Here is a 13733-nt window from a genome sequence, read left to right as displayed (position 1 = left end):
CCTGAAGCATGAACTCACATTGGGTTTTCCAGTTAATCACTCAGCCAAAGAGAACCCTGAGGGGGCTGAGATACTGTATGTAACAATTCTATCAATAGGTTGTTGTTCCCATTTTACAGATAAGGACAGAAATGTTACGTGATCACAATGATAATGGTATGGCCAGAACACAAACTTGGAGTCTTCAAATTCCCAGGCTAGTAGAATCAATTTACCTTTCCAGGGACACCTGGGTGGCTCAGCAGTTAAGTGTCTGCCTTCGGCTCATGGCGTGATCCTGGGGTCCCAGGATCAAGTCCCACATTGGGTTCCCTACATGGAGCCTGCTTCTCCCTCTGCCTAGGTCCCTGCCTCTCTCTCTCTGTATCTCTCATGAATAAATAAAATCTTTTTTAAAAATTATCTTTTTAAGTCTTACCTATACTGTGTGATTTCTGACAAGTAAATTCCTCTTTGAATTGGTTATATAAGCAATTATAAGAAGAAAGGAAGGATGCTTGGGTGGCTCAGTGGTTTAGCATCTGCCTTCAGCTCAGGGCGTGATCCCAGAGTCCCAGGATCGAGTCCCACATTGGATTCCCTGTGGGGAGCCTGTTTCTCCCTCTGCCTCTCTTCTGTATCTCTCATGAATAAATAAATAAAATATTTTTTTTAAAGAAAGGAAGATAAGAATTTTACTTATGTTACATGTAATAAATGAAAGCTAACTTTATTATAAAGACAAGTTTGAAAGGGTGGCTCAGTAAGTTAAGTGTTCAACTCTTGATTTTGCCTCGGGTCATGATCTCAGGGGCGTGAGACTGAGCCCTATCCCATGTGGGGCTCTGGAGTCTGCTTGTCTCTCTCCCTCCCCCTCTGCCCTTCCCCTTGCTTGTGCTCACTCTCTAAAATAATTAAATAAGTTAAAATCTTCAATAAGTAATATTTTAAAAAGACATGTCATGTCTGAAATAGATATCTCTGAAATTAATCAAAGCAGTCAAAAACTGTCTTAATATGTTCGTTTATTATCTGTCAATAAAACAAGGCTGAATATTAATCTGGTAAAATCATGATTCTTTTGATAGTCATAATCCACATCTGATTAATATTAAGGTCCATAAATGCTAAGAAGAATAAACAGAATAAAAAGAAATATCTAGGGGCCCTGAGATTAAGAGCATATTGCTCTTGTATGCCAGGCACCTGAGCATACAACTCTTGATCTTGGGGTTGTGAGTTCAAACCCCACATTGGGTGTAGAGATTACTTAAAATCTTTAAAAAGATAAATAAATAGGAAGGAAGGATCTCCAAAGCATTTTTCCTTAGTAAACTATATGCCTACCATTTACCTTTATCTCCAGAACAACAACGATTTATGAACCCTGTAGACATGACTTTGTTAATCCGAAAAAAGACTTTATATTGGGATGCCTGAGTGGCTCAGTGTTTGAGCGCCTGCCTTTGGCTCAGGGTGTGATCCCGGATTCCCAGGTTCGACTCCCGCATCGGGCTCCTTGCATGGAGCCTGCTTCTCCCTCTGCCTGTGTCTCTGCCTCTCTCTCTCACTCTCTCTCTCTCTTTCTCTCTGTGTCTCTCATGAATAAATAAATATCTTTAAAAAAAGAAAAAAAGAAAAAAAGACTTCATAGCTTATGGTTCTTTAAAGCAGCATATCTCAAGCCAAGGATCATCTGTTTGAGAATACCTGATTGCTTGTTAAAATGACCCTAGATCTACTAAAATCAGACTCTCTGGGTCAAAACCATAGAATCTTCTTTTTGTTTTAAACAAGTATCCTGGGGGTTCTTTTTTTTTTTTTTTTTATCCTGGGGGTTCTTGTATTAAAATCTTTAGACTAGTAGTTCTTAAACTTTTTGGTCTCAGGACTCCTTTATATCTTTAAAAATAAGGACCTTAAAGAACTTTTGTTTATGAAGGTTATATCTACTAATATTTATTATATTAGAATTTAAAATAGAAATTTAAAAAATATTCATTAAAAATAATAAACCAGTTATATATATTTTTTTAAACTTTATTTATTTATTCATAGAGACACACAGAGAGAGAGGCAGAGACACAGGCAGAGGGAGAAGCAGGCTCCACGCAGAGAGCCTGATGTGGGACTTGATCCAGGGTCTCCAGGATCACGCCCTGGGCTGCAGGCGGTGCTAAACCGCTGTGCCACCGGGGCTACCCCTAAACCAGTTATATATTAACATAAATAACATTTCTGTGGAAAAATAACTATTTTCCAAAACCAAAAAAATTAGTGGAGAGTGACACTGTAAAAGTTTTGGAAATTTCTCTAATATCCAGCTTAATAGAAGACAGCTGGATTCTCATATTTGCTTTTGCATTCAATCTGTTGCAGTATATAGCTTTGATAGAAGTGAATGAAGAAAACTTGATCTAACACCAATTGGAAAATGAAGGTTATCTTAATAGCCTTTACAGATAATTTTGGATATTCCTTAACATCACACCAAAATTCAACAAGTGGTAGTTTCTTAAAGATTAGATGCAATGTAGATTGCATGCTGTTGGATCTCAACTAACTTTTCATACTCAGCTGCACTGAGATCCATTAGTCTATTCTGCTTTTGGGGTTTTGGATTTTGTTTTTTTTTTTTTAAATCCATTTGACAGAGTCAGAGAGTAGAAGTGATGGGAATGGCAGAGGGAGAGGGAGAAGGGCAGAGCGAGTGGGAGAAGCAGGCTTCCTGTCAAGCAGGGAGCCTGACACAGGGCTCCCAGGGCTCTATCCCAGAACTGTGGGATCACAACCTGCGTAGAAGGCAAACACTCAACAGACTGAGCTATTCAGGTGCCCCTATCCTGCATTTTGAGTAGAATGTTTTCCCAAACATGATTTAGTAATGTTGTACATTAATCATTTGGAAAACACTACTTCAGAGACACACAGACCTTTCAAATACCAACACATTTCATTATAAACTATTAAAAAAAACATTTGTTTTATCATTTAAAAAGTTTAATATGGAAAAACTGTCAAACTCAAAATTTATTTTCCCTCAAAAGCTTAAATTTTATCATTGGCAACAAAGATTGCCAGTTGTTTTCCTTGAAGAGATGGCTTCCCTTCTTTCATTTGTGAGAAAATGTCTACCAGCATACCAGTTGGTCTGTCATTCTTTCAGAGTAAAGATGGTGTTTCATTAAAAAAAAAAAAAAAAAAAGGCAGCTAGTTTGAAATTGTAACTGAAATGTTCCCACAAGATCTCTTCCCTGAGACAACCATCATACTTCTGTGTGCAGCAGAAGTGCTTTATGCCTACCTCCCATTTCATCACAGGATATCAAAAAAGGCACATCCTCCAGAGTTGAAAGGGAAATGAAATTAATATTGTTTACTGTTGTGTCATGGACATTCTTAAGTAAAGTCATTTTTTCCTTCTGTGAGTACACTACATACAATAACTAGCATTAAGTGTAAATGACAACTAAGTAAAAGATACAAATAACATTATGGAAGTAATTTTGATATCAAAGACACCCTGTGAAAGGTCTCAGGGCCCTGAGGGGTCTGTTGGCAATACTCTTGAGAACTGCTTCTATAAATTTAAACTGAAGCATCAATGAGCAGCCCATCCAAGGGAACAATACAAAAATCAAAACACAGCTTCTGCCCCACTTGCTCAAGGACACAAAATGGCATGTTGTTTTAGGACTGGAACAGTTGAAATTAATGGAAACTGGGCCCTAACATCATAGGTAATATGAACAGCAAGCTTTCAAAAAAATTGAATGGGGGCAGGCACAGGGTAAAGGTAAGGAAGTAAAGGCAATATTCCTATCTGCCCAAGTGACAGATTGGAGTTTCATTTAATGACATAGCTAGACTTCTCCCCAAAATTAAAGTTTCAGAAGAATGTGTTCTCTGTTAACTGAAAAGCTACATTTCTAAACAGTATGCATTTGATGGTTACAACATTTAAAGTATAGATGTACAGATTTATTCATATGTGCCTAAAGACAAATATGAGAATATTTACCACAACATTGTTTTCTGTCTTAGATTCTATGGTCTATGGCTATCATTAGATTAAATAAATTATTAATTTTTTTTAAAAGAGGGGGATCCCTGGGTGGCTCAGTGGTTAAGGGCCTATCTTTGGTCCAGGGCGTGATCTGGAGTCCTGGGATTGAGTCCCACATCGGGCTCCGTGCATGGAGCCTGCTTCTCTCTCTGCCTGTGTCTCTACCTCTGTGTGTGTGTGTGTCTCTCATGAATAAATACATATAATCTTTAAAAAAGGGGGGGGGCACCTGGCTCACTTAGCCAGTAAAGCATGTGACTCTTGATCTTGGGATCATGAGTTTGAGTCCCACATGGGGGAGGGGTAGACTGTACTTAAAAAAAAAATCTAAAAAAAAAAAAAAAATCAAAATAAATTATAGCATCCATAGTCCAGAATACTATGTACATCTTAAAAACACGAGACAGGTGTGCCTGGCTGGCTCAGAAGAGTGTGCGACTCTTGATCTCGGGTAATGAGTTCAAGCTCCACATTGAATGTAGAGATTACTTAAAAATAAAATCTTAAAAACAAACAAACATGAGACAGACATAAACATATTCACGTGGAGTGTTTACTAAGATAAACAAAGTGACAAAAAGTAAGATACCTTTTGATATGTGTATAATGTACTACATTTTTAGGGAAGGGAAAAAGAAATAGTATATTTGCATGTATACAAATGAAATCACTTTGAAAAAAAATAAGAAATGGATAACTAGCTGTCCCTGGGAAAAGTTCAGAGAATAAGGTGAAAAGAAAACTCTCCATTTACTACAAACCTTTTGGTACTGATTAAACTTTTTCTTTCTTTCTTTCTTTTTTTTTTTTTTTTTCTAAAATATTGCTTTTACCATAAAGAAAACTGGAGTCTGGAACTGAAAAACAAAACTGATATACTCTTGCAGCAAATCTGTGGTTGAGACCAGCTAGCATTCATCTTTCCTCAGGAAAGGGGAAGTAGTTTAATCCAGGCTGTATGGTGTGGGTCTCTAACTCCCACCTCCAGCTTCATTCTCCCTTCCTCAGGAGATATTCTCACTGGGTATATAAGAACGGTACTCTCACTGGAAAGCTTAGGGTAAACTGAGGCAGAAGCCTATGGAATCACACAGGACACCTTGGATTTTTCTGCAGAAATAGGATTTTAACTAATAGGCTTTACTTTTTACCGCAGTTTTAGGTTCAAAGCACAACTGAGCAGAAAGTACAGAGTTCCCATAAACACACCACCCCATCCCTCTACCCCCCCAACAGGCACAACCTTGTCCACTATCAACATTTGGCACCACAGCGGTACACTGAGAAACAGGAATTTCAGACAGTTCCATGAACCCAATATTCTCCAAGACAATTATGTGGACCTTAAAGTGTCCCCACGTGCTTTGGCTCCCTTACAATCCACTCTTATTTACACGCTTCAGTGCAAAGGGACAATAACACATAGAATTAAGAATAAATATTGAGATTTGTGGGGCGTCTGGGTGGCTTAGTCAGTTGAGCGTCTGACTCTTGATTTCAGCTCGGGTCATGATCTCAGGGTTGTGAGGTCGGTGCTGGGTGAGGGGCCTGCTTGGGATTCTCTCTCTCTCTCCTTCTCTTAAAAAAGACCAAAAACAAAAAAACACCCAGGAGTTTCCAAATTAAATAGAATGCGAATACATGTTAAAAAAAAAAATAAAAGAGGGGGAGGGTACCCGTGTGGTGCCGGTTTCGGCTCAGGTCATAATCTCAGGGTCCTGAGATGGAGCCCCACCCACCTAGGGCTCTTGAGTCTGCTTGTCCCTCTCCCTCTACTGCTCCTCCTCTCTCTCTCTCTCTCTCTCTCAAATAAATAATCTTTTAAAAATAATAAGAAAAAAAGAAAGAAAGAAAGAAAGAAAGAAAGAAAGCAAGCAAGCTAGCTAGCTAGCTAGCTATTTGGCTCCAGAATGCTTCAATTATTCCACTTGGCCCAATGCATAAGACAGGTACCATCCTAATTATGTTTTATTTTGGTTAACATTTCAATAAATTTGCTTTCCCTAAACATATTGATTAAGAAGGAACCCAAATTCCAAACTGATTTGCCAGACAAAATCAGTCTGAGATTAAATATTTATCATGTCTAAACCACAAGTAGAAAAGAATTCAAAGGCTGACTATTTTAATGCTAACTCGATGCGATATTGCACTGTTTGGTTTATTAGAGAGGTAATTACACAGCTAACATAGGTCTTTGGGGTTTTGAGGATTACCCTAGTGGGGAGAGTAGGGGAGGACAAAGAAGGAAAGTCTAATGTTTTTCACTCTGCCAGAAAAAGTGTCTGCTAAACTACAAAACAAAATTAACATTAGAAAAGATGTGAAAAATATGCATTTTAGGAAGCTTTCACTTAAGCAGGTGCTCAAATTCAGACTCAAATTGCCATTTCTCAAAACCAGAATGAGTGGTCAGGATACCGAAAACTAATAAAATCAATCAACAAAGCGGGAAAACAGGTGGTTAACACCAGACTGGGCAGGGTTTTCCTCAATTGAGCTCACCTTCGCTAATCTAAATCAGTTTTCAGAAATGGCTTTTACAAAAACTACCCAAACATCCCCCTAATAATTTGTGCTCCTCCTCCACAATAAGGAAGCCATTTATTTACCAGAAGGTTTACTTTCTCTTTCAAGCTCTGCTGGCTTCCTCCTGCCCCACATACGGACTAGATGCAACTGGGGGGCCTTTCTTTCCTGGCTTCTCGGATCCCAAACTGAAGAGTCAGTGTGAGAAAACCCGTTTCAGGGAGAAGCTGAGTGGTTCTTCTTAACCGCAAGGCTATTTTGAATACAGATGCGTTTGCAAAGGAAAGTTACAGGATAAGAAAATAAAGCTCTACTCCTCTGGTGAAAACAGATGCACTTAAATACACACACACACACACACACACACACACACACACACAGATGTGAAGGGACAAACCACCTCCTAGCCTCAGATAGGTCATTCATTCTACTTGGGATATGCCACACCCCCACCTTCCGTGTCTGACTCCTCTACCCCTCAAACCTTCAACATCACCTCCAGTTTTAGTGTTATGAAGACCTCTAAGGGACTGTTCAAATTCCTAAGTGTAATACATTTTTAATGTGTGAAATAGGGATCCCTGGGTGGCTCAGTGGTTTAGAGTCTGCCTTCATGCCCAGGGCATGATGCTGGAGTCCAGGGATCGAGTCCCACATCAGGCTCCCTGCACTGAGCCTGCTTCTCCCTCTGCCTGTGTCTCTGCCTCTCTCTCTCTCTCTCTCTCTCTGTGTGTGTGTGTGTGTGTGTCTCATGAATAAATAAAATCTTTTTAAAAATGTGTTAAATATTACTTAAATAGCCCACAATCATAGGCTTTGGAAGATGCAAAGAGACCTATCACAGGGACCTTCATGTAGACAGGAATTTACGATTTGCCTATTCCTTTTACGTGACAGCCTCCATCTCCTCCACCACAATGTAAATCCCCCTGGTCCCTATTCATTTAGTTTTTTTTCCTATTAGTTAGAATCTCCCAATTACTCCTTCTTTCCTTTGGTTCATTAATGGCTACCATGAATCATAACTTGCCTTTGTAGGTAGATATTTTAATGATATTAATTATTAGCACTCAAATTTTAGCTATCTGCCAGGCACTGTGTAAAGTACTTTAAATATATTATCTTGCGGGACACCTGACTGGCTCAGCCAGTAGAGCATGCGACCCTTGATCTACAGTTTGTGAGTTCAAGCCCCATATTGGGCATAGAGCCTACTATACTATAAAGAAACAAACATATACACATATATATATACACACATTGTTTTGCTTAATCCTCACAACTTCCCTACAATGAAACCTGGTATCTATGTTTTATGGCTAGAGAAACTGAAGCCCAGAGAAGTTAAAGCAACTGACCCAAAGTCTAAGAGGCACTGGATTTGTTTTTTTTTATTTTATTTTAATTTTTATTTTAATTTTATTTATTCATGAGAGAGGCAGAGACACAGGCAGAGGGAGAAGTAGGCTCCATGCAGGGAGCCTGATGTGGGACTCGATCCTGGGACTCCAGGATCACACCCTGGGCTGAAGGGAGGCACTCAACCACTGAGCCACCCAGGGGTCCTTGGATTTGGGATTAAAGTCCAAGGAGTCTGACCTCATAGCCTGATCTTTCACCTCCTATAGCAATGTTGGATCATGAAACCCTCCAATACACAGCCTAAGAGTTTCGACGCTACAATGTTACCTTATAAATGCTCAAAATAGGTTCCTTTTCCAATGTAGTTAAAAAAAAAAAAAATCAGGTCAGGCAAAAGTTCACTGATTAGAAGAGTCATTATTCTTATAGATGAGGGTAGCAGAAAGAAAAGCTAGATAATCCAAAACTTACTGTATTCTAGGGGGGCAGATTTGCTTTTCTTCTTGTTCTTTTATTAGGCTATTAAAAAGAAATTTGCAATAAATATGTCCCAGATAAATTGGTAAATAGAAAAGGGTACAAAAAAATCTGGAGAAATACATACCAAACTATTAACAAGATATACATAAAATACACATAGTTTATGTTCTACAAATTTAAATTTTTTGTAACAGCAAATATTTCTTTTGTAAGTAGGACAAAACAACTTACTTTTAATGATATGTGAAAAGAATAATTAAGAGAAGAGGTAAGAGCCATGGCTCAGCAGCTTCCTCTCCCCTCAGTTCAGTCCTCCTAAATTAAGAACTTCCACTTCTAGGGACACCTCAGTGGTTGAGCATCTGCCTTCAGCTCAGGGCGTGATCCCGGGGTCCTGGGAGCAAGTCCCACATTGGGCTCCCTGTGGGGAACCTAGTTCTCCCTCTGCCTATGTCTCTGTCTCTCTCTGTGTGTCTCTCATGAATAAATGAATAAAATCTTTAAAAAAAAACTTCTACTTGTAGCTCCCTGGACACACTCTGCTGTTTTAAGCCTCTGCACATTCATGTTTCTTGGCCCTGTAAGCAACTGTTCACCACTCAACTTTGTCAGAATTCCTATTCATCCTACAAAATGCTGTTCATAGGTGTTCGAAGTAATAAAGGCCCTCTGTAATAAAGCCTTTTTCTCACTCCTGAAGACAATTAATCTCTTTTCCTGGGGCATTTAATAAGAACTTAGATTTACTGAGTTCTTCCTGTGTGCCATGCATTATGCTAAGCATTTTACCTCTTTTATCTCATTGAATCTTTAATGGGCCTCAGAGATAGGCACTGTTATCCTCTACTTTTACAGATAAGAAACTGAGATTCAGGTTCTGAAGAGGAAGTAGCAGATTCAGGATCTGATCCCAGACCTGTCTGACTCCAGAGCATGAGATTTAAACCACTGGGATGCCTGAGTGGCTCAGCAGTTGAGCATCTGCCTTTGGCTCAGGGCATGATCCTGGAGTCCCAGGATTGAGCCCCACATCAGGCTTCCTGCATGGAGCCTGCTTCTCCTTCTGCCTTTGTCTCTGCCTCTCTCTCTCTCTCTCTCTCTGTGTCTCTCATGAATAAATAAATAAAATCTTTAAAAAAAAAAAGAGAGAGAGAGAGAGAGAGATTCAAACCATTTATCCTGTCACCTCCTCTGCCCTGTGTAAAGCAACACATACCTTGGTCCGCATAACACCTCTAGTTCTGTGAAAATAGGAACCATATTTCATTATCCTTGGATACTGCCTAGCACAGTAATCAGCTCTCAGCATAAAATGTTTGCTGATAATAAATAAATAAATTAAAGCAAAACAAAATGAAATGTTTGCCTTATCTGACTTAAGAGTTACAATAATCTTAACATGACAAGTGAGAACTAAGCAGAACAGAAATTCATTCTTCCACACACTATTCCTTTTAAAACTAGAGACATTTCTAACAACTGACCACCAAAGTACCATCTGGCCATCTTGACTAAAGTGCACCATAGTAAGCCAAGGTTCCTAGTAACAAATGTGTAATGGTGATATTAATTTTTTTCACTATAGCCAACAAAGACTGAAACAGCCATTCAGTGTCATCCTGCTGGATCTCACCAAGGCTGCTCCAGAACACCAGGACTCCTTCAAGATTTGGGGATGTCCCTCAATTGCTCTTTTGGTGGTTTTATGAATGACCCAAAAGTTATAGTACAACTGTTCAAATATGGAAGACATAAAATGTAAGTGGCTATTTACAGCCAATTAAAAATCCTAAAAGGCATTTCTGCACTTAAACACACAAATCTGGTAATAAGTCAGAACACCTCTCTTTGGGTCTGGCCCAATTTATAAGCTCAGCCCCAAAGACAACTCCCCTAGGGCAGAGGCCATGTGCACTGATCTACTTTGTACAAATTAACCAATGCCAGGAACATGCCCTACACTAATAGGCACTCCATAATTAAACACTAATACTTGACCTCAAAAATCTTTAAAAGGACAGAATCTGGAATTCTGTGATCTGGCATTCAATGAGGCCTCTAACAAGCAAACATTCCTCCCCTACTCACCTTCCTAATCTACCAGGATTTTGTTCCTACTGTACCATCATACCTCCTCACCCCAAGCTCTTTACACCTATCAAATTCCAACTATTATTTGGGACTCAGATCAAATCTCACCTTTGGCAAGAAGACTTCCTAGACCATTCCAGGTCTCATAACCTCTCCTTCCTCTGAAGACCGGTAGCACTTAGTGCAGCACTATCCAATAGAACTTTCAGGATAGCGGAAATGTTCTATAGCTGTGCTATCCATATTTTAATATATAATAGCTTCTTTGTTGGAGAGCACAGCCTTAACGACTCACCATCTCTTTGAGGACATGTTGCACTATAGGGATAAAGCATTTATCAAGTCCCCTTAGTGGTCTGCAAGTGCTGTGAACAAAGCCTCTGATTCTTCATGGCAACTTTCACAACGTTGCAAAAAGTAAATATTTGTTGACCTGTACACCATCTCTGAGGAAACTGTAAGGTAGAAAGGTGCTGGCCTCAGCATCTGCGATGGTCACTACCTCTGCCCCAACTCACATCTGAAAGTCAAGACAAGTAGAGGCAAGCAGGAGAAAGCAACTTTCTTGAGACACAAATGATCACTGGTGAAGCCACAAGGCACTCTGGATTAAAGGGCATTTTTATCTCCCTCCATTAGCAAATAGCTAAATTCTGATGAAAAGTCATGCGGACTAAAAAGTTTGTGACTTCCCACGTTAGACACAGAAGATGGAAAAATAACCTAGGCAAACCCTATTTCTACTTCTTTTTGCATCTGTTTATTGGCTCTCTCTGTAGGAGTCTTAGCAGCCTGTTGGTGATATTTCACTGTCCAGATATATGTTAGAATTTCAGTGACGCTTTTCCCAGCAGGGTCTACACTCACTCACTGTAAACCAATACCTAATACTTAATATAGTTAGGTCAAAATAACAAACTACACCAAAGGTACAAGTTCTAACACTATGGCACTCCACTGCCTTGGGCAAGTGCTTTGTTCCTTGGGCCTCAGTTCCCCTATCTATAAAATGGGGTTAATGTCATGTGAACTACCTACCCTTTGTACCGCAAGTCATAGCTGTGGATATTTCTAAATAGTTATCCTTCCCAAAAGTACTATATACAGAAATTTTAAAAATCGTGAATTTGCTAGTCGTTTTCCGTGGAAGATTCACTAACAAATATATAGACTTCAAGATCAACCTCCCAATATATACTTTTTTTTATTTTTATTTTTTTTTGGTTTTCCAGATTTCCCCATCTCACTATGCAAATAAATGTCTGAGCAAAAATTCTGCTAGTACTCCAGTCTGGCACATATAACAAGGAAATAAATGTGTTGGCTCAAGGAACACAGACATATTTAATATAAAACAGAAATTTGGCTGAATCAAGTCATAACACAGTCTAAATTCACATATAAAAGATTGAGATGAAAAAAAAAAAGATTGAGATGATTTATAGTTCTGATTTATTCCAACCAGAGCATTATCAGCACAGCAGCCAAAAAGTTACAACCCATACACAGAACATAGCCTGTAGATCCACACCCGATAAAAACCAGCAGAGACACATTATGTACATTTTTAACTTAAAAAAAAAGTGTGTCCATACCACACACTCACCTGATGTAACAGAGAAAGATATGCACTAAATAAGAAAAAAGCAACTTGGATGAGGGTTTGAATTTTGCTAACTTAAGCCCAACCACACCCCCCAATCACAGGTAAAGTTTGCACACATGGCTTTGCCAAGGCCAGCCTGTCTTTGTTTCCCTCTGCGTTTACCCAAGATCTTGGCTCCAAGACAGAAAACTCCCACTCGCGATTGGTTCATTCTGTCCTATGCAATTAAGCAACACCACAATCCAGTAAACGCAAGGACTCAATTATTTATCTTCTGGCCAAGTTTACCAGGTGTCTATAAAAGAACAATGTCAAGGAAGAAAGAGGCTTATTTCTCCCTAGAACTGGCTTGGGGGGGGGGGGGTATTTTGGTATTTTGCTTTGTTTTCAGAAGGGGAGGAGGGAAGCAGGGTTTTTAATCTAGGGAGAAAAAAAAAAAGCCGGGAAGGAATTTAAAGAGTACAAGACTGTCAATTTCCCTACAGGAAACTTGATTCTTATGCAATAATCCGACCCACAACCAACCAGCCTGTGGGGCTGTAGGGGGAAGACACCTATTCCTACTTCTGGAGGGGCAGGCTGGCTCCTAAAGGAGAGGGCACAGAGCAAGGCCGAGGAATTGGCTCAGCCGGCAGCCGCCGGGGAGCGCAGAGAAAGCTCTTTCCCAAACCCCCACCCCTTGATCCCCCGTGATCTCCGCCGGCGTGACAGTTGCTCCTGAGGCCGGAACGTCCCCAGAGCCTCAGGGAGCAGGAAGTCGGGGGGCTGTCCCTCACTCCTGCCACCCCCACCCTAGAGTGTCCTCGCCCCATAGTCCTCCTCCTTAACCCCATTTTCCCTCTCCCTCGGAGTCTGCCCTTTCTCCAAAGAACGAAACTTCCTTCCAGCGCCCCCTGTCCCTTCAGAGGCCCGCTCCTGTCATCCCGGGACTTGTCTCCTGATTGACGCTCCCATCTCCACGTATTCCTCCCCCCTGCCCCACTCAAGTTTCCATCCACAACTCCCCCACACAAGGCAGAAGCTCCTGGACCCTCTGGCACCCCCCACCCGGGGTCCCCGGGCCTGGGGGCCGGTGGGGGGGGCGGCCCCACCCTTCACCCCCTTCACCTGTTTCTCGGGCTCAGGCCCGACAGGCCGGGGCTGCACTTGCGCCGGGGTGCGGGCCGCGGGGCTCCCTCAGGCCGCGGGGCCTCTCCGGGCAGAAGCGGAGAGAGAGCGCGGAGCAGGGGAGCTCGTCAAGGATCCGGTTCGGGCTCGCTCGCTCCGCGGCGACGTCGGAACCCCAGACTCCCCCCTCCCTGTCTACGCCGCGGCAGCTCCGGAAACCGCTGAATTACAGCCCCTCCAGCCAATCCCCGCCCAGCCCCAGCCTGGCAGGGACACGCCGCTTCTGCATAATTCATGAGACGGCCAGGTTTCCCGGCCACCCAGGGCACTGATGCATATACTGTACACCCGAGGCCCCACCCACCGGCCAATGAGGAGAGCCTCTGGGGGAAAGGGCGGGGCCAATATTGGGCTGGGAACGCCCCAGTGCTGGCTGTTCCGAGCGCTTAGTGCCCCTCCCTCCGCCACAGCAGGAGAGGAGCGGCGGCCTTGGGCACAGAAGCCCGGGGGGAG

General features: G+C 41.4%; 1 protein-coding gene across 2 annotated transcripts in view; it reads right to left on the bottom strand.

The window, feature by feature from the left end:
- Window positions 1–13440, bottom strand: part of STAT3 (signal transducer and activator of transcription 3) — a 75159-nt gene extending 61719 nt beyond the window's left edge. For both annotated transcript variants that reach the window (XM_038547288.1, XM_038547289.1), the window contains exon 1: window positions 13221–13440. The gene's annotated coding sequence lies outside the window, so the exon portion shown is untranslated. The remainder of the gene's footprint in view (window positions 1–13220) is intronic.
- Between the last annotated feature and the right edge of the window lie 293 nt (window positions 13441–13733).

This window comes from Canis lupus, chromosome 9, assembly GCF_011100685.1.
Source record: "Canis lupus familiaris isolate Mischka breed German Shepherd chromosome 9, alternate assembly UU_Cfam_GSD_1.0, whole genome shotgun sequence".
NCBI classification, from domain to species: domain Eukaryota; kingdom Metazoa; phylum Chordata; class Mammalia; order Carnivora; family Canidae; genus Canis; species Canis lupus.
Note: the sequence above shows the minus strand (reverse complement) of the source record. Positions and strands in the feature narration are given on the sequence as shown.